The following is a 22,295-nucleotide window of genomic DNA, read 5'->3' as shown; positions in this document are numbered from 1 at the left end:
CCAACTTTTATTATAGTTTTCTGAGTCACTGATATTTGATCTAACAACGCTTTGGGTGCACTTCCCCAAAGGATAATACCGTAGGAAATAATGGACTGAATGTACGCATAATACACTGTTCTCAAATGATTTATATTGAGGATTCCCCTAAGCTGGTTGAACACATAAATCATTTTTCTCAGCCTACTATTAAGGTATCTAACATGAGAGCTCCATGTCAATCGACTATCTATATGAATGCCCAAATATTTATATTCATAGACAGTCTCTATTAAATCACAGCCACATGCATTACCCCAATCAGCCCCGCACGTGTGAACCCTCAATTCCAAGTTGGTAGGGGGAGCACGACTGTCACGCAGGAAAATAGGCAAACACTTAGTTTTTTTTGTATTCATGCTGAGTATATTGATATCAAACCAGCTTTTCAATTGTCTTAGCTCACTTGAAGCTACTCTGTACACATTTTCCCAACTGTCTCCCTCAAAGTAAACGGCTGTGTCATCAGCAAAAAGCATCATTTTACCACTCATATTTACCTGAATAATATCATTAATGTAGACCAGAAATAGAATTGGTCCGAGGGTACTGCCCTGAACCACACCATAATTGATATCTTGGATGCTACTTTCGACTCCTGCAATAGATACCAACTGGCGACGCTTTGACAGGAAACTTTTAAGCCAATCGTGTGCAGCACCAATTATTCCTATGGCCGTCAGTTTATTCAACAACAAATCGTGATCAATGGAGTCAAAAGCTTTTGCCAGATCAATAAATAGTAATAGAATATATTTATTATTATTAATACCCTGTCTCAGATAGTCGCTAAGCTGAAAGAAACAATTAGACGAATTCCGGTCATCCCTAAAGCCAAATTGATTATCCATCAGAATGTTATTGTTTTTAAGGTACTTGGTCAATTGCTTCTTGAAACATTTCTCGATGACCTTAGAAATGAAACTAAGAAGGTTTATAGGTCTATAATTATTTAAATCATTTTTAATGCCAGACTTATAGAGTGGAATAACTTTCGCTAATTTGAGAATATCCGGAAAAGTTCCTGATGTAAAGCTTCTATTAATAATGTGACGAAGAGGAGTAACAGTAGATTTTATATTATCCTTCAAAAGAGATGCTGATATGCCATCGCAGCCAGGCGCAGAACCACCTCGTAGCTCCAAAATGCAGTTTTCAACATCCATCTCACTCACCTGCTGTAAGTCAAAAATCGAATTGCATGGAGGGTGATCCATGTCAGGTAGATTAATATTATGGTTGCCTTGTTTTATAACGTCTGCAAGAGATTCTCCAACTTTTGAAAAAAATATATTAAATTTATTGGTAACATCAGAAACCGTAGCACAACTTCCTGTTTGAGGACTTCGGCTGTCGTTACTATTAGTAAGAAAACTTTGTATAGGAAATGAGTTATTCCTTGGATTTACACCCGATATTTCATTAATTGTTCTCCAAAATGAAATAGGTTTAGAATCGGATAATAATTTATTCCTATAGTAATTATATTTTGTAGTTTTTAATGATCTATTCAATGTTTTCCTATAATTATTGTAGTATAATTTCAATTGTAAATTAAAGGGTTGTCTGATAACAAGCTTACTTAATTTATTCCTCTTTTTAATCGATTTGATAAGCGAATCAGTTATCCAGGGCTTTAATTTTTTTAATTGGACTCTTTTTGGTTTATTTGTTGTACAACTATGTTTAATTTCTTGAATTTTCTTAACGAATGATTCAGTAGATTCATTGACGCTTTCTATCATTGTTACATCCTGCCAGGTTTGCTGTGAAACAGTTTCTGAGAATTTCAAGTAATCAATGGTAGCATGGAATTGGAGAGGTTCAAATCTTGGTACATTCTGAGCTTGATTATCATTTTTAATTAAAATAGACGTTACATAGTGGTCAGTAATGTCAGACCGGAAAACGGCCGGACGGAGAGCCTCCGTATCAAAGTGCCTGACAAAAATGTGGTCGATGCAAGTCGAAGTGAAGGCCGTCCGCCTTGTAGGAACGTTAATGCAGGAAACAAAACCAGCCCCATAGAGCACATCTAGATATCTGTTACTAATATTATCAATTTGGTCAGTAAGAATATTGCAATTGATATCTCCAGCGATAATCTCAATAGTGTTGTTCAATCTATTCCTCCTATCGATGTATCTATCTTCAAGTCCACTGATAAAATTTGACAGGTCCAAGCCCTGACAGCGATAAGCACATAAAACGTTATAACTCAGCTCGTATTTTTGGCAATCCAATATTAGACAATTTACTCCTCCAACATTAATCTCTTCACAGGATGCATTCAGTTCAGATCTTACATACATAACTACTCCATCATTCTGATTAAATTTAACTGAAGTACGAAAGCTAGAATATTCTTCCAAGTGTGTTATGTTCTCATCCACACTCAACCAGGTTTCGGTTAAAATAATGACATCAAATTTAAATCCAAGACATTCCAAAAGAACAATAAAATCGTCAAAATTTTTATGGTAGCTCCTAATATTCAGATGTATAACACTTAAAGCATTCATTCCATTCTCTCTCAAAAATCCAGCATACACACCACACTCATCAAACTCCTCACAACCAACGTGTCTGTAGTCACTCAATTCATCTAACACATTCATTTTTCTTACTGCCGATCCTTTTTCTAATATATATATATATTTTTATACATTAGCCTAAATAAGTTCATATATCCAAGTAATGTTCGGTACTTAAAGTGGCGTTGATTAATTACTAAATGAATATAATAATGATAATAATAGTAGTAATTAAAGAAATATATTTATGTATATTATCAAAATTTGATTTACATTTAATGTAAATTATTAAATTTCGAAAAATGTTTCCTAGTAATTGGAACATACATAGAAAATCTCATATTTTATACTGGTTTAGTGATTAAAGGCAATAGATTTAATGATAATATCAAATGATAGGATTACAAAAGTATGCTTATGCTCTTCGATTTCAATTACAAACAAATTTATTAGCTGGAAAATAATTATTAATTCAATGAAAAGTTAGCTTAGATTGTCATTATGTTTACACAACGATATCCAAAATCATAAATAGAAGTAGATACTATTCTTATATAAGTACATGAGAATAATAATGAAACAAGTTCTCAAAGAAATGAATAGATTTGAAGGAAAATGGAATGTTGCACTGATAAAAACCAAGGAATAAATTAATAGAATAGACAATAGAAGGAACTTACATGATATGAAATCAATAAGCGTGAAATCAATGAAAATAAATATTACAATAGAAACGAAGGAAATTATAGCTACTCCCATTTACGACTCAATTCAGATGAGAAAAAAATCAATTTAAAATAATCCTAGAAAATACTGAGTATCCATAATATTCTCCCCTATAAAGAACTATTATTGTGAGATAACATGCCAACATGAGTTGTTTCCTCTTTTCCCTTCACTACAACAACTCTCTTCCTTACTTCTTTGTTGAACAAAGCTAACTCATTTTATGTTTTATAGAATTAAATATATTATTCCATCAATAATAAACTAATTTAAATCACCTAAAAAGTTCCAGTAACACAGTTCATTAACTATAAATCCTGCACGTGGAAAATAATAACTATAGACAAATAAAAATAGGAAATTATTAAATTATTAAAAACCCAACACGTTTGCATTTATCAGAAAATTAACTTAATAAAGAGTTCAAACCGCCACCATTCTGTAACCATGACTTTATCTTGCAACTTACAGTTTATTTCCTAGTTCCTTGTTCAGTGTCGTTCGTAAATATTTTCAAATCATCCTCTACAATAACCCTTACCACTGGACCTTCCGGATTTCTCCTAACAAAGATTTTACCTTCTCTAACCCAAGCGAACGCGATCCTATTTTGTTTCACTAAGTCTCTCGCAGCATTGAGAAGTGATCTGTTAAAATCAGTTAAGTGTTCGTTAATGTAGATTTTTTTATTATCGAATGATTCATGCAGTAACTTCGCTTCAATTCCCTTCATTTTACGAGCCGCATTCAGCCAGATTTTGCGGCAGTTCCTAGACATAAGTCTCACTACGATCGGGGGTCGATGTGGGCCTCCTTTATTATTCAGGCGATGTGCAGTTGAAATGTCCGATATATGAAACTGAATTTTCAAGATCTCAGCGAGTTTTTGCAGAATAAGATAGACGTCCTCTCCCTTGGTTTGGGGAACACCGATAATCACCACATTATCTTTCCTTGAATATTGGTTGATAGAGTTAATTTCATTTTTCAAATCACAAATCTCACCTTGCATGCGAACATTATTATCCCGCAAAACTTTACATTCATTCTTTAAACTCGCGTACTCTTTTACGGATTTGTTGACTTCGAGACGTAACACGTTTAATTCCGATTGAATCATTTCAGTAAGTGACTGCTTCATTTCTGCAAACTGCTTGTCCATTTTTATACCTAGGTTTTTAATAGCAAGTTCCAGGTTACTATTTGAAGCACTATTGTCAACGGAAGATTTCAATGTAATACACTCATCACATTTCCAGGTATTTTTTTTCTGTCCCAGTTTACGAAGATTTTCTGTTGTACCTACACGGCAACACTTGCATGAAATGCATCATTACACTCGACACATTTGATTTCGTCCTTAACATCATTCAAAACCAAATTACACAATGAACAGTTAACCATTTTGAACAGGCTAAATAACACGGTTCTGTATTACGGATCGGCACTACTACTACTATCTAATCAGCCAGAGCGAAAAACAACCTTCTCTACCGAATGCCAAGACTAGACTGCGTAGACTAGACTAGGTGCGTACAGATTTACGCGCCGCGAACATGAGCAATTCACTTTTACTCAGCTGATGCCAAGCTTTTTATATCTGTATCTTACCGTTTCTGTAAAAATACAGATATAATCAGCTGATTAAAAGTGAATTGCTTATGTTCGCGGCGCGTATATCTGTACGCACCTTTAGAGATAGGCTATATAAAGGTGCGTACAGACTTTCGCTCTGCTCCGCAATCGATCTTCACTCGAGCAGATCGATTGATGATCAACCGGGGAGCAAGAGTGGAACACGAGAAGAGCTAACATCTCCCGTAACGTTCATCATCGGAGATTACGATTGCGGAGCGAGTGCGGAGCGAGTGCGGAGCGTCCGTGGAGCGATTTCGGAGCGTCCGTGGAGCGATTTCGGAGCGTCCGTGCAGCGATTGCGGGGCGTCCGTGGAGCGATTGCGGAGCGTGCTGGAGGCGCGTATATCTGTACGCACCTTTTATGTGATCTTCATCCATCATATCTTGAAAATAGTGCTTCGATTTTGGATAACATGAATATTGAAACTATCTTGGAAAAAAAATTTCTTCAGATATAATAAAAAATGACCAAAGGTTGAGTATCTCTCTTAATTCCGAAAATTTAGATTCTGAAAATGAAAATGATATTTCAATAGTGCTTTAGTTTTGTAACTTCATGATCTCTTGAAATCGTAAATATAATTAGAAAATAAAATATGATCATTATCAATGCGATATCAAATTATCATGTAGCTAGGGCGGATATAGATTGAACCCACATGTAGCTAGGGCGGATATAGATTGAACCCACATTCCGATTGCAGAGCCCTGTCATAGGTCCGCCTTGATCCGATTAGTGTTGAACAATAAGCTGCTAGACAAAGCTCATTTGCTACGTGACTAATTGCATATTATATAGTTGAATGGGGTGGTTGGTTTCTCTCCAACGAAATTGCTCCAACAACGTTAGTACAGCCTTTCCCCGTTGCATGAGCACAACACATGCAGCTGACTGCATCTGAATCCTTGATTGAATCTCAAGTTAACGTTACTTCACGTTGGGCAATAAAATGGTGAAAGATTTCAGTCACGTCCTTGATGCATTCAGTTATTAAATGTGCAAGATGCAGTACATGCACAGATGTACGGCACAGCACTTTCTAATTCTTATCACTGGATTCAGATTTTAGTATTATCTTACAAATGATGTTCAAATTGGTTAGTAGAATAAAACCTAGCAATGGCTGGTTCTAAGTAATCTTCAAGCAAATGCTAGGATACAAGTCACTTGTATAATCTTATTTGTACAGCTAGAACCAATGACAAGTTGCTAGTCACTAGATTCTAGTTTTTATTCAATCGACTTATCTCATGATCCTCAGAAATGTCTCTCGTGATCTTTCAAAATCACTTCACATAGACTCTTCCTTTTTTCTGGATGATACTTAGAAATCACTTAGACATTCATAACACATTATTCATAAAATATATAGAATTTTAATCTTGTTTCCTTGAAGAAGGTGAAGAATGTTTGTTTTGGTGTCCTTTTATCTTCACGGAAGAAACATTTCTTGAGATAACAAAATTATAAGTTGGCTACCTCTCAAGAATATTTGTTCGAGGTTGAATCCATCACAAATATATTGAGATAGAGACATTCTTGATAGCTATACATAAAATACTTGATTCATCACAAATCTGATTAAACGATCAATTTAAACGAAATACTTGATTCATCACAAATCTGATTAAACGATCAATTTAAACTAATCTCACAAAAAAACTCTGCTCCAATAACTTCATATTTCTATCAGTGATACGCATTTATCAGATATTGGAAACTGGGAATTAGAAGGATAGGAAATCAATTACTATTTCAATAGATAGTGTTATCAATAAGCCATACTAATCGTGAACAGCACACAAACAATCACACCTCTGATCAACCCAGCAGCCAGCAATCCCAGAATTAATTTGTGACAAGATGATCCTGTGCGTGCTGAGCATTCCCTCCATCACCACATCAGTATTCTCTTTCGGAATGCAACTGTTATCTAGGGCTGGCACACACGCACATCGCAGCACAAGTGCGGTGGCGAATATTTCGGCAGCGCGCTGTGTTGCGGTCGCTTGGTGTGAATTGGCGCTGATCACCCCCGTGCTGAATGGTGAGGCTGACACACTGGTCGCCACAACTAGAAACATGCCTGCGCACGTTTTGTAGGCCAGTGTGCATGTGCCCTAACACGCATCAGCCAGAAGGCTCGCCGAGATATCTCCTTGGGGAAATCGGGTATCCTGTTTATGGACACTAACACGTGACCTGCCCAACACTCTCTTCTACTTTCCCTTTCCATTCATCATTCCCCTTCTCCCCCACACACTCAAGCACTTACCTTCCCCCCCCCACCCAGACACACGAAATCTTGGTTCAGTGTCGTTATCTATTTACACCATTCCCTATTTATCCATCCCTTTACAACTTTGCTGAGGCAGCCAGCAATAACTTCTCTGCGTCACTTCTGGTGGATGGGGGTGGTGGTGACACTTGAGTAGCTGAAGCGGGGTTTATTGAATTGACAGATATGCAACTTTGTAATGGATTTCATCAGTAGTGTGACTTGACGCTATCCTTGATGAATATATTCACATTTCTTCCGTACAGTGAGACATCGGGATTCTCAAAACTAATTTTTCACTTCACATCCCACGATTCTTGGTAGATTGAATTGTTTATTACAGAATTGACTGCTAGGATACGGAGCTCTAAAATGATATTATATTCCATAACGTATTTTATATAGAATTTATACGATATCAAGTCATGATTCAATATAAGACTCTGTAACTGTAATATAACACAATATAACTCATGTAACTGGAGAGATCTGCTATAAATTTAAAAATAGTGAAAACCGCACATCGATTTCTCAAACCGTTCAAAAGTTATTCTCATTCAAAGATACTGATAAATCATCCATCTATACTATAATAACGGAAAGAACTGGCTTATACACGTTGTAACGTATTAAAATTCGATAAGCAAGCAAAATCGCTAATTGAAAGAGTTTTATAGGTCTGGAGCAAACAGCTGCTCTATTATCGCTAAGTGCGATAGCAACAAGTAAAAGATTAGATAATAACGGGTACCATGGCTAAAATTAGAACAGCCGAATAGGAAAGAATTTTATTTGCTATTTATTATATTATATAAAGTATTGGAAATTTGAGGTTAGGCTATAATACCTACAGATCGGCAACCTAATAATCGATCAAGCCGTATAATGTGAAATCTAGCCAGACACCTTGGCAAAAATTTGTTGTAAACAAATAGTATTCAACTAGAGGATTTGGAAAGCACATGGCTACTTGTTGTAGAGGGAAAAACAACTTATAAATTCCAAAAATATTTATTATCTGTAATGAGCATGAACAAATACACCAAAAAAATAAAGAAAAATATTAAGGAAGTAGGATATTCATAGGCGCATGGATACATTTGTGAATTTGCATGAACCAATCAAATTACAGTAATCGATGGGCGGCAATAGAGAGCCGATTCAAATTCATCTATAAATATTTTTATAAATGATAAGAATTTATAAATTATCACTACTCAGTTTATGTATCAGATATGGTCCAAGTAATTATAAAATATAATACCTAAGATATAGGTAATAATTTAGTAGATTGGCACGGACTGTTTGATCTTTTTAATGGCGTAGTAACTGAATATTTAAATGTATGCAAATTTGTAAGTCGAAAATAGGATTGTAAAAAATAAGGGTAGGACTTGCCCACTTGCCTGCCAGACACTGCCATGGAACGCCACTAAATTTTATAGAGCACAAGTCCCTTTGTTAAATTGTATGTTTGAAAGACTTAAAATATAAATTCATTAATTAATTTTTTATAAGACTTAGTGATGCTGTATTAAAGCGTAAGTCATTAGATATTTATTTATTCCCTTGGAGAGGACGACTTCGGCCACCAAAAATCCTGGACGACCAGGAAATTCGGATCGCCACCATCGTCTTGTGAAAATTCAGCACGTGAGTGATAAATTAACGAAATATATAAAGTTAGGGCGCCCTCAGTGCTTCGAGTGAAACAAAAATATGAAAAGCTAGCTCGTCGAAAGGTTATGAATATTGAAATTATTATAAAACTTGTGCAAGTCTTAGAAAGGTACAAAAACATATTTTATTGGATAAGAGTTGTATCAAATTTATATATCTGAAGATGCACAGATTGAAGGAGTATTTAAATTTAATATTATAATGTACATATGCTCACTCAATCATTAATTTTATTAGCGAATTATAAGATATAAATGTAGCTCTTGTTCACTGGATAAATTAATTTATCTGATTCCACCAGAGGCCGAACCTTTAGCCCTGAGAGATATATGTTGAGTAATATACTGAGATCTATACATATTATTATATTGGAGATTTATGAATTATCAATTGATTATTTTCATGATTTTTGGAAAGAAGATATATAGTGAGATTTTCAAATCGACAAGCAGCAGCAAGTCGATATCTGAGCTGCATAGAATAAATGCGTACAATTAATGATTTAAAAGCACATGGTAACGTTTCGTGCTGAAGAACAGTGAGCTTATCTGTGATATTTTATTTTTGATAGATTTGTTCTTATTTTTATTATTTTGCTTGTTGCTCTATATATTTCTACATTTATTTGTTCGTTGATATTTTCTTGTACAATATATGTATCAAATTTTTTATGGTGTATCCTTTATTTATTTCTCCACTTCCATGCATCTCATATTTATTTATCGAGTTATCAATATTGAAATATTAAGAAAATTACTATTCGACTTTATTCTTCACCGAATAAGTTGGTTTAGTCAGCGATATTTAGCATTGATAATCAAATCTTTGGAAATAATACGTTCCAGAGATTTATATAAATTGTCCAAGAGCAGTGATCTGCGGGAGCTCCTGGGCGAGCCCGTAAGAATTTTGTCTAAATTGTATTCTAAGAACCACAACCATAGTTGTCTAATCCTTTACTCATGCTTTACCGACTGCAGCCAAGCCAGGCAAACCGTTATTCACAAAAATAACGTTACAACGTAACAGGATAGGAAAATTATGTTTGACGCATCATCACGTCTGAACTAATGGACTGAATGACTTGAAATTTTGCATGAAGATTCTTTATTAACTGAGGATGGTTATAGGCCTATTTTCAATTTTCCAATATTTTATTACGTCAAGTTTACAGTTTGCAAAGTTTAAAAATAGACCCTTGCGAAGCACAGGTTACCTACTAGTGTAATATAATGGCTTTCCCATTCCATTTGATTTTTTTTTAATTTCCGCAAATATAGCTCTAACAAATATTTCTTCAACTTACGATTATTTCATATTTGTATCATTGAACAGTTTCTTCTCCATCTCGAGAGCATTTCCTACACCGTTACTCACTCCATCCTTGATACCTGATGAAGAGATTGTATCACCCATATAACCTTCGATTCCTCCACGTTATATCAACAATCAAGTTTCTCCTACAATGAAATGATTTCCAAACGTGTGAAACACCAAGAATAATATTGATACTCCAGGGAGTATTCATTTGCATATCTCAGAACGTTTTGAAATATCTTTTGTTAACAAGGGCAACTCTTCGAAATAATAATCTGAGATCAAGCATGTGTATTACACAATAGAGACCACAGTCTGCAAGCTATTGAAGCGGTTGAAGTAAGGAAATCTGTCAATAGCAGGGAGATATGAATGACGGTCTGGTGGAGCACGAGGCTGGAGCTTCAGCTTGAACTTGAATAGCGAGGTGAACTCATCCCGTGTGCTTCGCCTACGTTGTCTCTCCTATTGCACTGCGAACAGCTTTGTTCCGAGACAGAGCTGTCAATAAGCAGTGCTGCGTTCGACTCGAATCAAACTGCAGTTTCACGAATATAATATTGACCCAATTTTCAGAGGAAGGATTCAGAAACGGTTATTTTTTAATGGCGTGGGCAACAAGTAGCCTATGTAGGTCCACGAAAAGCTGCAGATTTTGTATTGCACGATACCTAATTCTCTCTATTGATATAAAATGATTATTAGTTAAAACAATTTATATTGAAACAAGACATCGCTGATCAACTATGGAAGAAAAATGCTTAGGAATGCAATGTGATATTGTGAATAGCATGTGATGTGACTGTTTTGAATAAATATTATTAAAATTTGAACCCACGTACAATAAAACTTTTCTTACTTTGTAGAGGGTTTTCAACTTAATATTAATTGAAGTAAAATAACTAGCCATCTATAATACTAGTGAAATACAAGCGACTTATGACAAAAATTATCGGGTGATTGGAAATTATTAGAGATGGTGCTATGAATTGATTTCAAGAATTTGTAAAATTTTCATTTGGGCCACAGGAGCTTCGTTTCATTAGTTCATCAATGCGTTGAGACAATGATTCGGAAAATATCAATGAACTTTTAAATGATAAATCATATGTGAAGAATGCAGGTTTATCATAACAACATCAAATCCAATTTATAACGAGAATTCTAACATAAGCATGAAATAATTCCGATGATCTACTTCGAGCTACATGGAGGTTGGTGATATTGTATAGATGTTAGTCTGTCAAAACATGATCAAATTACACTCAAGATTGTGAATCACTCAGTTATGAACTAGCTTACTTACATTCATGTTCAGATTCTAGTTCTCCAAGCAATTCAACAAAAGAGCAACAAAGCTATCGTAAATAATGTTATGACTAATGCAGTGTTATGTCGCGCTTTCCTTTTCAAGCATCGCTTGACTGCAGCCAGTGACATTGGAGTGTTGTCAATTGCAGCCCTTCTCAATTATTCAGCACCTTAATGGAATATTCGATAAGATTGAATTTTGTTCGCTCGAAGATTGGAAGTGTGCAATTTGAATTCAGTGGGTTTTACACTCTCACACACACACACATGCACACACACATCCACGCAAGAATTCGACACGCTCAGGAGAGTACAGACGACACATTCACAGCTAATTTCGCTTTCTTCGTAGGTGGATTTCTCTCAACAATGTACTGAGCTCCAGACTTTTCTCACTCTTCACTCACTCTCCTCCGCTCTCACACTTCCCCTCTTCTTACCTTCTCTCTTTTAATATCCCATCACATTCTTCCTCTCTCTCTCTTTTCCATTCCTACCAACCCCCCGGTCATCGAACCTTCCACTCTGCCAATTAATTACTCCGAAAATTTGTTGCCAGTTTCCACTTTCTGCACAAATATGCTGATGATGTTTGCAGGTAGCTCTGCTGCGCGCGATGATGAGTGCGCGCGTTCAATTATGTAGGTTATGAATAATTTCCACAGATGCGCCTCCTTCCACCATCACCGATACAATGCTATTCCAGCTATTTAATAATTCAATCTAACTTTAGCTTTTACAATTTATAGTAAGGTATTACGCTCTAAGATATTTAGGGTCCTCTCATGGTGGCATTTGGCTGGCGAGTGATGGTTCTCCTTTCTCAATTTTACAAATCTTATTTCCGACTTTCAAATTAACATAAAATTTGAATATCTTAGTCCTCCGCCATTTAGGTTCAAATAGATCGTACAAAAAATATCAAATTATTACTTAGGTTGTGCGTTTAATAATTTCTTTGCCTTCGGGCCATATCTATAACATAGACTATACAACAATTTAACATAGATTCCGAACATTTATAGAATATATATAAATATTTTTGAATTGGCCTACAATTGCCGCCTATTAACTGCTATTGTGCTATTGGTGCATGCAAATTTGATTCAGTATTCTTGCGCCAGGTACCTCCTATTTCCTGAATACACTTAATTATTTTTATTAGGTTTTTTACTTATGCTCTCTACATGCTAGCTAATATTCTATATACTAATATTTATTTCATGCTACCTAATAGTTAGCCACGTGATCATGTGTTCTTTCACATTGCATACTGTTTTGTTGCAATAGAGCTCTGCCAAGGGGTTTTGGTCAGATTCTACGTTGCTCAATTTGGTCGATCTTTAGGTCGCCGATCCCTGAATGCATATACCTAACCTCAATCTTCAAAATATTTTATATAATAATATATTTATTAGCAACAAATTCTTTCAAATCCTTTTTAGGTTTTTGTACCGTTTAGCCAAACAAGCTGATGCTATCTAATCTTAATTGTTATCTATTTGGCGATATTAGCCAGTTACTTTATTCAGACCTATTAATACTTCGGTTAGGGATTTTTATCTACCCAAATTCCAATATTTTACAACTTTAAAATGATAAATCATATGTGAAGAATGCAGGTTTATCATAACAACGAAGAAATCAAATGCATTGGGGTTCCAATTTATAACGAGAATTCTAACATAAGCATGAAATAATTCCGATGATCTACTTCGAGCTACATGGAGGTTGGTGATATTGTATAGATGTTAGTCTGTCAAAACATGATCAAATTACACTCAAGATTGTGAATCACTCAGTTATGAACTAGCTTACTTACATTCATGTTCAGATTCTAGTTCTCCAAGCAATTCAACAAAAGAGCAACAAAGCTATCGTAAATAATGTTATGACTAATGCAGTGTTATGTCGCGCTTTCCTTTTCAAGCATCGCTTGACTGCAGCCAGTGACATTGGAGTGTTGTCAATTGCAGCCCTTCTCAATTATTCAGCACCTTAATGGAATATTCGATAAGATTGAATTTTGTTCGCTCGAAGATTGGAAGTGTGCAATTTGAATTCAGTGGGTTTTACACTCACACACACACACATGCACACACACACATCCACGCAAGAATTCGACACGCTCAGGAGAGTACAGACGACACATTCACAACTAATTTCGCTTTCTTCGTAGGTGGATTTCTCTCAACAATGTACTGAGCTCCAGACTTTTCTCACTCTTCACTCACTCTCCTCCGCTCTCACACTTCCCCTCTTCTTACCTTCTCTCTTTTAATATCCCATCACATTCTTCCTCTCTCTCTCTCTCTCTCTCTCTCTTTTCCATTCCTACCAACCCCCCGGTCATCGAACCTTCCACTCTGCCAATTAATTACTCCGAAAATTTGTTGCCAGTTTCCACTTTCTGCACAAATATGCTGATGATGTTTGCAGGTAACTCTGCTGCGCGCGATGATGAGTGCGCACGTTCAATTATGTAGGTTATGAATAATTTCCACAGATGCGCCTCCTTCCACCATCACCGATACAATGCTATTCCAGCTATTTAATAATCGAATAATAATATAGAATTGTGATTATTATTATCAATCATGCCTACTTGGAGTTCATGGAGTTTGTGCTCGGTCAAACATGATGATTGATTAATAACAACAGTATTCATTTTTATTTGCATCCGGTAACATATATATATAAGAAGCTGGTAGTGATTCAAGTGTAGTTTCAAGTGGAAGGAGTTCCGCGTATTGTTTATCATCAATAAAGAAATAGTCATTGAATGAGTCTAGCGGTTGACGATCGGTTGTCCTGTATTTCCAGTGTCGAGATTCCACAAGATATCACATTGAATGATACTAGAAGTGTTGTTCTTACCATATATCCACATAAGTATGTAGAATGTATACTATTGTATTCTGTATTTGAGATTTTCAATTTGCATTCTACTGATACATTGACTTCCGACTAGTTTTTGGCATAAAAGTACAATGTAAATGTAGTAGTTTTAGACCACATAACCGACATAATATGATATTATGCAGGTAGAATAGTTATTTGTGCAACTAGTGCGCAAAGTGACAGTTTGCTGCATCGAAAGAAACGTTTACTTGGAATGGTTTCTTGAGTGCAGCAAACGAACTTTGCGCACGTATTTCACATTAAATTTTTCCTACAGTTACCATTGAATATGAAAAGTGGGTAATTATGGGTAAAATTGCCTGAATAATGTAGTAGTGTTTGAATGGCGAGGCGGCTGTGTGGTGTATGCTGTGGTGGCACTGTGCTGTCGTTGTCCTTGGTTATAATATCTACTTAATAATTAGCGCGTTGTGCTTCGTTGCACCTCTGCTCACTATAGCAACCCACTCACTGTTACCAACTTAATTTTGATTTTGCTGCACTGGTGCTCCATATAACCTACTAACTATTTTGCGTTGTCATGCTGCAAATCTGGAGTACGCAAAGTACTCATTTGCGCACTAGTGCGGAAAAGTGATTCTTTGCAGCCTGCTATCAGTGCACAAATGGTCACTTTTCAGGGTATCTGTAGGAAAAGAATTTTTTATAACAATTCATTCAATGTTATTTTCCTTCTCGTGGCTCTCCCAATCAACATTTAATTAGAATCCAGAATAATTCCACATCATTTTTACTTTCCTTGCCCTATTACCATAGGTAAGGAAAGTATTTCTTTCCAAAAAAAATTAAGGTACCCCAATTTCATGTTTTCTATACGTTTCAAGGTCCCTTGAGTCCAAAACATGATTTTTGGTGTTGGTCTGTGTGTGTGTGTGTATGTGTGTGTGTGTGTGTATGTCTGTGAACACGATAACTCCATTCCTAATTAACCGATTGAATTGAAATTTTAAACTTAAGGTCCTTATACCATGAGGATCCGACAATAAGAAATTCAATAAAATTCAAATCAAGATGGCGGAGAAAATGGCGGATAATTACTAAAAAACCATGTTTTTCACGTTATTCAAGAAAACGGCTCTAACGATTTTTTTCAAATTTATACCATGGATAGCTATTTATAAGCCCTATCAACTGGCATGGGTCTCATCTCTGAGAAAATTTCAGGAGCTCCGTAATATTCTTGAGAAAAATGGCGGATAATGACTAAAAAGCCATGTTTTTCACGGTTTTCTCGAGAACGGCTCCAACGATTTTCTTCAAATTCATACCATAGATAGATATTCATAAGCACTATCAACTGGCATGAGTCTCATTTCTGAGAAAATTCCATGAGCTCCGTAATATTCTTGAGGAAAATGGCGGATAATGACTAAAAAAACATGTTTTTCACGGTTTTCTCGAAAACGGCTCTAACGATTTTCTTCAAATTTATACCATGGATAGCTATCCATAAGCCCTATCAAACGACATGAGTTTTTTTCTGGGAGAATTGCAGGAGCACCGAAATATTCTTGAGAAAAATGGCGGATAATTGCTAAATAAACCATGTTTTTCACGATTTTCTCAAAAATAACGTGACCGATTTTTTTTTCAAATTCATACCCTGTATAGTTATTTATCAGCTCTATCAACTGGCATAAGTCTCCTTCCTGGGAAACCAATGGGGGGTCCACCCCATCCTTGGGAAATGGACTTAGTAACCTCCTTCTCGTGCATGAGGTAGGTAGGTAGCGCAGTTCATAAAAAGAACACATAGTCGAGATATTTCATCTGTAGAACAGCTGTTCTGACGACTTTAAAAAAATGACGACTAAAAAAAAATCATCGAATTTCACAATTCACACAAAGAAAAAGTACTCTGAAAACAATTATTATATATACACATATACAGAAGTCTGATCATAGATTCAAATATGAGCAAGGAAAGTTGTGTGAGTGTTCCACACCAGATTTTTTGAAATTGCATTGCCAAAAAAATATTCTATCAAGAATCACGTTCATGACCACCTCCCTGCTGAAGATGGATTTATATTTAATACTTGATATTTCTGTCTCTTCTGTTCAAAATTATCACACACAAAATTGATTCAATTCTTCAGTTGATCCTATTTCGTGCTGTAATCAAGTTTCATTCATTGCCGCAAAACAAGCGCTCCAATACAGATACAGAACTGTTGAACGAAACTGGCAAGGATAGAAGGTCTTAACATTTGCCAGTTGCATGGCGGTGATTATGAGGTGAGGTGGCCGAGTCCCGAGTCAAGTTTTTGCGGTCGACTGTGTATCAATCTGTGGTCTGCGTCCGTTAGATTTGCGCCATTCGACGGCCACTGAATGAATGTGCAAATTTGTGCTTGTGTGCGAGTGAGTTCGCCGTGAACCATAACCAGATTATCTCTGGCAAATATACGCCGCCGCGCTCAGTTCACGGCAGGCATTTTGCAGATAATTTACTAAACCTGGCTGCATGGACTTGTGGCTGGCCGATGCCTGCAAATATTTCCATTCAAATAACAACCGTGTGTGCTGTGCAGTGCTCTTCATTATCAACCCAATTTCTCTTCTAATTTCTCTGATGTTCCTCTTCCACCCGTGTTTGTGTTTCTCTTCAAATCATACATTCAAATTCACCTCTTTATCAAGAACGTTTTGTCTTTTCAGCCGGATTCCATCCAAGAGAATTCTTTGCACTGTTTCCAAGAGTAACTGATAACAAAATTATATTTTGAAATATACTCCAATCTATTATCTTCTTGTATGATATACAATATTTTTGTAAATTTTCCAAGTCATCCTAGACTTAAAAACAACTTGACCACTTTTTCCTAGATCAAAGTAATTTGTTGAGTTGAGACTAATTTTTCAATTGCTCTACAATGCTTAAGCTCTTTTCATTTGTGATGATCTTAAGAATCAAAGCTGAAACTTTGGTTTGGACAATATTTTGCCAAGAATGTATTTTCCTACTTCATTAGATCATTCATGATTGACTTTGGTGTAACTTATCGGAAATTGATTAAATATAGATTCTATTTCATTTTTTGAAATTGCATTGCCAAAAAATATTCTATCAAGAATCACGTTCATGACCACCTCCCTGCTGAAGATGGATTTATATTTAATACTTGATATTTCTGTCTCTTCTGTTCAAAATTATCACACACAAAATTGATTCAATTCTTTAGTTGATCCTATTTCGTGCTGTAATCAAGTTTCATTCATTGCCGCAAAACAAGCGCTCCAATACAGATACAGAACTGTTGAACGAAACTGGCAAGGATAGAAGGTCTTAACATTTGCCAGTTGCATGGCGGTGATTATGAGGTGAGGTGGCCGAGTGGAGTTTTTGCGGTCGACTGTGTATCAATCTGTGGTCTGCGTCCGTTAGATTTGCGCCATTCGACGGCCACTGAATGAATGTGCAAATTTGTGCTTGTGTGCGAGTGAGTTCGCCGTGAACCATAACCAGATTATCTCTGGCAAATATACGCCGCCGCGCTCGGTTCACGGCAGGCATTTTGCAGATAATTTACTAAACCTGGCTGCAATGGACTTGTGGCCGGCCGATGCCTGCAAATATTTCCATTCAAATAACAACCGTGTGTGCTGTGCAGTGCCCTTCATTATCAACCCAATTTCTCTTCTAATTTCTCTGATGTTCCTCTTCCACCCGTGTTTGTGTTTCTCTTCAAATCATACATTCAAATTCACCTCTTTATCAAGAACATTTTGTCTTTTCAGCCGGATTCTATCCAAGAGAATTCTTTGCACTGTTTCCAAGAGTAACTGATAACAAAATTATATTTTGAAATATACTCCAATCTATTATCTTCTTGTATGATATACAATATTTTTGTAAATTTTCCAAGTCATCCTAGACTTAAAAACAACTTGACCACTTTTTCCTAGATCAAAGTAATTTGTTGAGTTGAGACTAATTTTTCAATTGCTCTACAATGCTTAAGCTCTTTGTGATTTTTCATTTGTGATGATCTTAAGAATCAAAGCTGAAACTTTGGTTTGGACAATATATTGCCAAGAAGTGTATTTTCCTACTTCATTAGATCATTCATGATTGACTTCGGTGTAACTTATCGGAAATTGATTAAATATAGATTCTATTTCATTCTTTAGAAATAATTTTGTAGTAAAATAGCATTATTCTTCATAGTGAAAATTATGGGACCTCCAGTGATAAAAGAGGTCGTAGTGGTCATAAAGTTGAAACTTGTAACCTAAGTTCTTTGAGAATTCGTTTCTGGTTTAAGTTATTGAACGATACCATAAAAAGTGTTCATTTGATGAAATTGATTATATTAATAAAACCCGGTTGACTCCAGAATCGAATCTTATTTGATAGTTGCGCGGTAAATGACTCACATTTATCACTTGGCTACTTAATTCATTGGAGCTTGAAATGTTCGTACTTGAAACTTCCGATAAAACTTTAGAATTACTCTGCTGAGATTTACGATCGGAGCAGGTTCGTACAGTGATAAGACTTACTTGTGCCAGTGAATCCAGTCAGTGATTTATCAACGCTAACAAAATGATCAGATTAATACAAACTTGAATCCTATTATTTCTCTCTATTGATATCAATATTCTCGCATTAGTGCACTCGTTTTAAAATAATTTATGAGAGTAATAGATAGTTGAACCAAAATAATGAATAGTTTATATGCATTTTGAATATTTTACACCTTCAACAAGTATCATAACTAATAATTGTTGATTGCAACAACACTAGGAGTGTTGATTAACAACAACGTGTTATCAACAAAGTGTCAATGAATCAACACTACAAGGTATTAATTACATTGATAGAAATCATGTAGGCCTGAAGTATTAGTTGAATTTGAATATAATTTTAATTAGTATTATGTAACACATTCTTATCAACTACATCAAAATCAAAATCACATTCCTGTTTCTAGTAGAAACATAATCTAGTCGAATCGAACCTCACTTGATCATAATCCTCATTCATTATACTGACAATCACATCAGTATTTATGGATATTCTTCTAGGAAGACCTCCAGCAACCTCCAAAGACAGGGTAAACATTTATCCTGGCGAGAAGGGTGTCGTGCAGGCAAGTTGATAGTGTAGAGGAAGTGGAGTTTGGTTGGTTTTGGGGTGGTGTTGGTTGGGGGGAGGAAGGTTGTGTTTGCATATCTACTTTGCCGGATTGAGCGCCGTAGCCATGAACTGCACCGAAGATTGCCACCGTGCAAACATTGTCGTGTGCAAACTTGCCAACCCCCTCCCCCACCACTCTAGATACCAAAAATGGTAACATCTTGTGCTCGCCGTAGCAGCAGCAGCAGCAGCAAGCTTGATATGCCCCTTAAACGGAAGACGCACAAGCACCCAGCTAGCTACAACAGGCACGTACTACCGATATCTTGACTTCCCCTGATCCCCTAACCATCAAAGCTGAATTGTCACTTAGCTCGAACACTCATCCAATCGGTTTCATTTTGCAGCCGACGATGAGCATCAATCCTGTGCGGCAACGGCTGCTGCCGAACTGATATCACAGAGGTTAGCTTTCAATATGCTGTAACGGTGTACTACTCCTCATAGTTCTTCAACCACCATCTTGAATGCTCGCTTATTCAAATTAGTTGTTCCAGATAACATTCAAACTGTGAGGATGTTTTATACATTGGGTGCTTCATTATGGTGATTTCTCTACTAGTATCATTCGAGTTTTTTTTTGATAACACAGAGCAAGAGATTGGCTTTTGAATTGCTCAACTGTGATCGTGGTACAACGTCTCTATTCACTATGTATCGGTAGGGTCTGAGTCTGATATTCATTTTTGACCTACGCTGTAACCTGTAACGGAATCATAGTTCAGAATTCAACATAAAAAATATTTAACACATGAATATATCAAATATTATATGACTACAAGTGTTAGGTGAACAAGTGATATCGAGTATTACAAGTAATTCATAATTTCAAAGCTTGATTACAATATTGGGCTGATTTGAATCACCCAAATCCGACTTATGAATGATGTAGATTGTGGAGAGTATAATAAGAATCGAAGAAACAGTACTGAACAAATTAATTGAAGAATACAAAATGATTTTGAATGAAGGACTTGGAAGACGTGATTCGTCTTAAGAAACTTCGACTCACAAATTATAAACTAAAGTTCATTAGTCATCCACATATCAAATGTAGGTGAAAATTATTTCACTCATTTGAGGAGAGTTTAAGAAAATTACATAAACAAATGTCTGCTCTTGTAAATTATGACTGAAAAATATAATAGATTTGTGTTATTTCACATTCTTGAAGAGAAATATCAATATTTTTGAATAAATATCACTTGAATTTCTACGATTTATTTGAAACATGGCGAGAGGGCTGAAACTTTTTAGCAATTGGTCGTCGTGAGGTGAACTGCACCAGAGTCAAATGGATCTGCGTTCACAATGCGACCGCCTTTTGTCAGACTATTCGCATGAATGAAAGGACCAGAGGGCTTTTACCCGCTGTGATCTTACTTCTAGCAGAATGTTTTCGTCCTTTGAATACCATGTTCAGAGATCTCGTTTGTGACCTCGATTCACGAAATCCTTTCAAAAAATAGAACACGGAAACCCTTTACAGAAGTAGCCACTTTCCTATTTATTCCACCCGAAGTTAACACGCTTGAATACTACGTTTCGAAATTCATAGAATGAGGGCTAATTCCATGGATATGAATTTCTGATCGATCGACTGACTGAGAAATAGTCCAATATTCTTCATGAATGCTCATTTTTTATTTATAATTTGTGCCTACTACTTCCATAGATTATCTCAAAGGTCTCATATAGTCCGGGCGCAAAAGTCATTCCGTGGTCATTTTTGAGTAACAGCCGTGGGAGATGTCTCAATTTCTTCGTTAGGTCTAGCATAATAAGGATCGTAATGATGATAAGTCGAAATCACAGGCAAACACCTCGGATACAAGATGGCCGCCAAAATTTACAAGGTTTTGCTATATCGCTTGTATTTCAATAACCGTTCAAGATATTCAACCGTTTTTCAGATGAAAATATTTTTAAAATCTTCCTCTACAATTTGTGCATCATAACATTTTCATCTAAAATGCATATTTATTCAGTAAAACATTCAAAAGCCAAAAAAACGTATTTTCTAAATTTGTTCAAATTTCATTTACTCTTTTTCCGATGACGCTCTAGCCGTAAAATATAGACTTACAGCCTCCAACCAGATGTCATTTTGAAGCTTTGGAAATGTTCTACAACACTGTGCGAATGATATCAGCGTTTGTTCACTGTGTATACATAAACAGGGTGGAAAGTAAAATATTGTCCCCGAAAAATGTATGATTCAGGTTTTTGAAGTTGAATAAATAATGGAAAGAATGGACGAAATGAGATGATTCTCTCGAACATCATTGTTTGGTTGATTCTAAACACTTTGGGTGAAAAACCAATCCAATATCTCTTACAATAACTGAATAACAAGCTATATAAAAATGTCTGTCAATAATGACAGCCATCTTGTACTTTCAATGATGTCGAATATTTTCGTCGTATCCATCATCAATATTCTTATTTGTCTTGTTGTAACGAAGAGATTGAGACCATTTGCAAGTCTCTATCTTGAAGTAGTCATGGAAAAATCAATTTTATAGTTGTAGCTTGTTACCTCATGCGTATGGAAAAACGCACAAGAAATCTTTGAAAACGCACAAAGGGGTTTTCTTTGGAGGGCGCTGGAGAACTCATTTTCTGACGTACAGCGCATAAAGATATATCGTACCAAAGTTGAAAAAACGCTCTAGATTTCATAGATTTCGAATTTCTCTGTATCTC

At 35.9% G+C, this 22,295-nt stretch overlaps 1 protein-coding gene across 1 annotated transcript in view; it reads left to right on the top strand.

Annotated features, from left to right (window-relative positions):
• Positions 1–22,295, top strand: part of LOC111055663 (agrin) — a 363,044-nt gene that overhangs the window by 257,120 nt on the left and 83,629 nt on the right. The gene's annotated exons all lie outside the window — the stretch shown is intronic.

Source organism: Nilaparvata lugens, chromosome 3, assembly GCF_014356525.2.
Source record: "Nilaparvata lugens isolate BPH chromosome 3, ASM1435652v1, whole genome shotgun sequence".
Classification (NCBI taxonomy): domain Eukaryota; kingdom Metazoa; phylum Arthropoda; class Insecta; order Hemiptera; family Delphacidae; genus Nilaparvata; species Nilaparvata lugens.
This window is presented reverse-complemented; position numbering and strand designations above follow the sequence as displayed.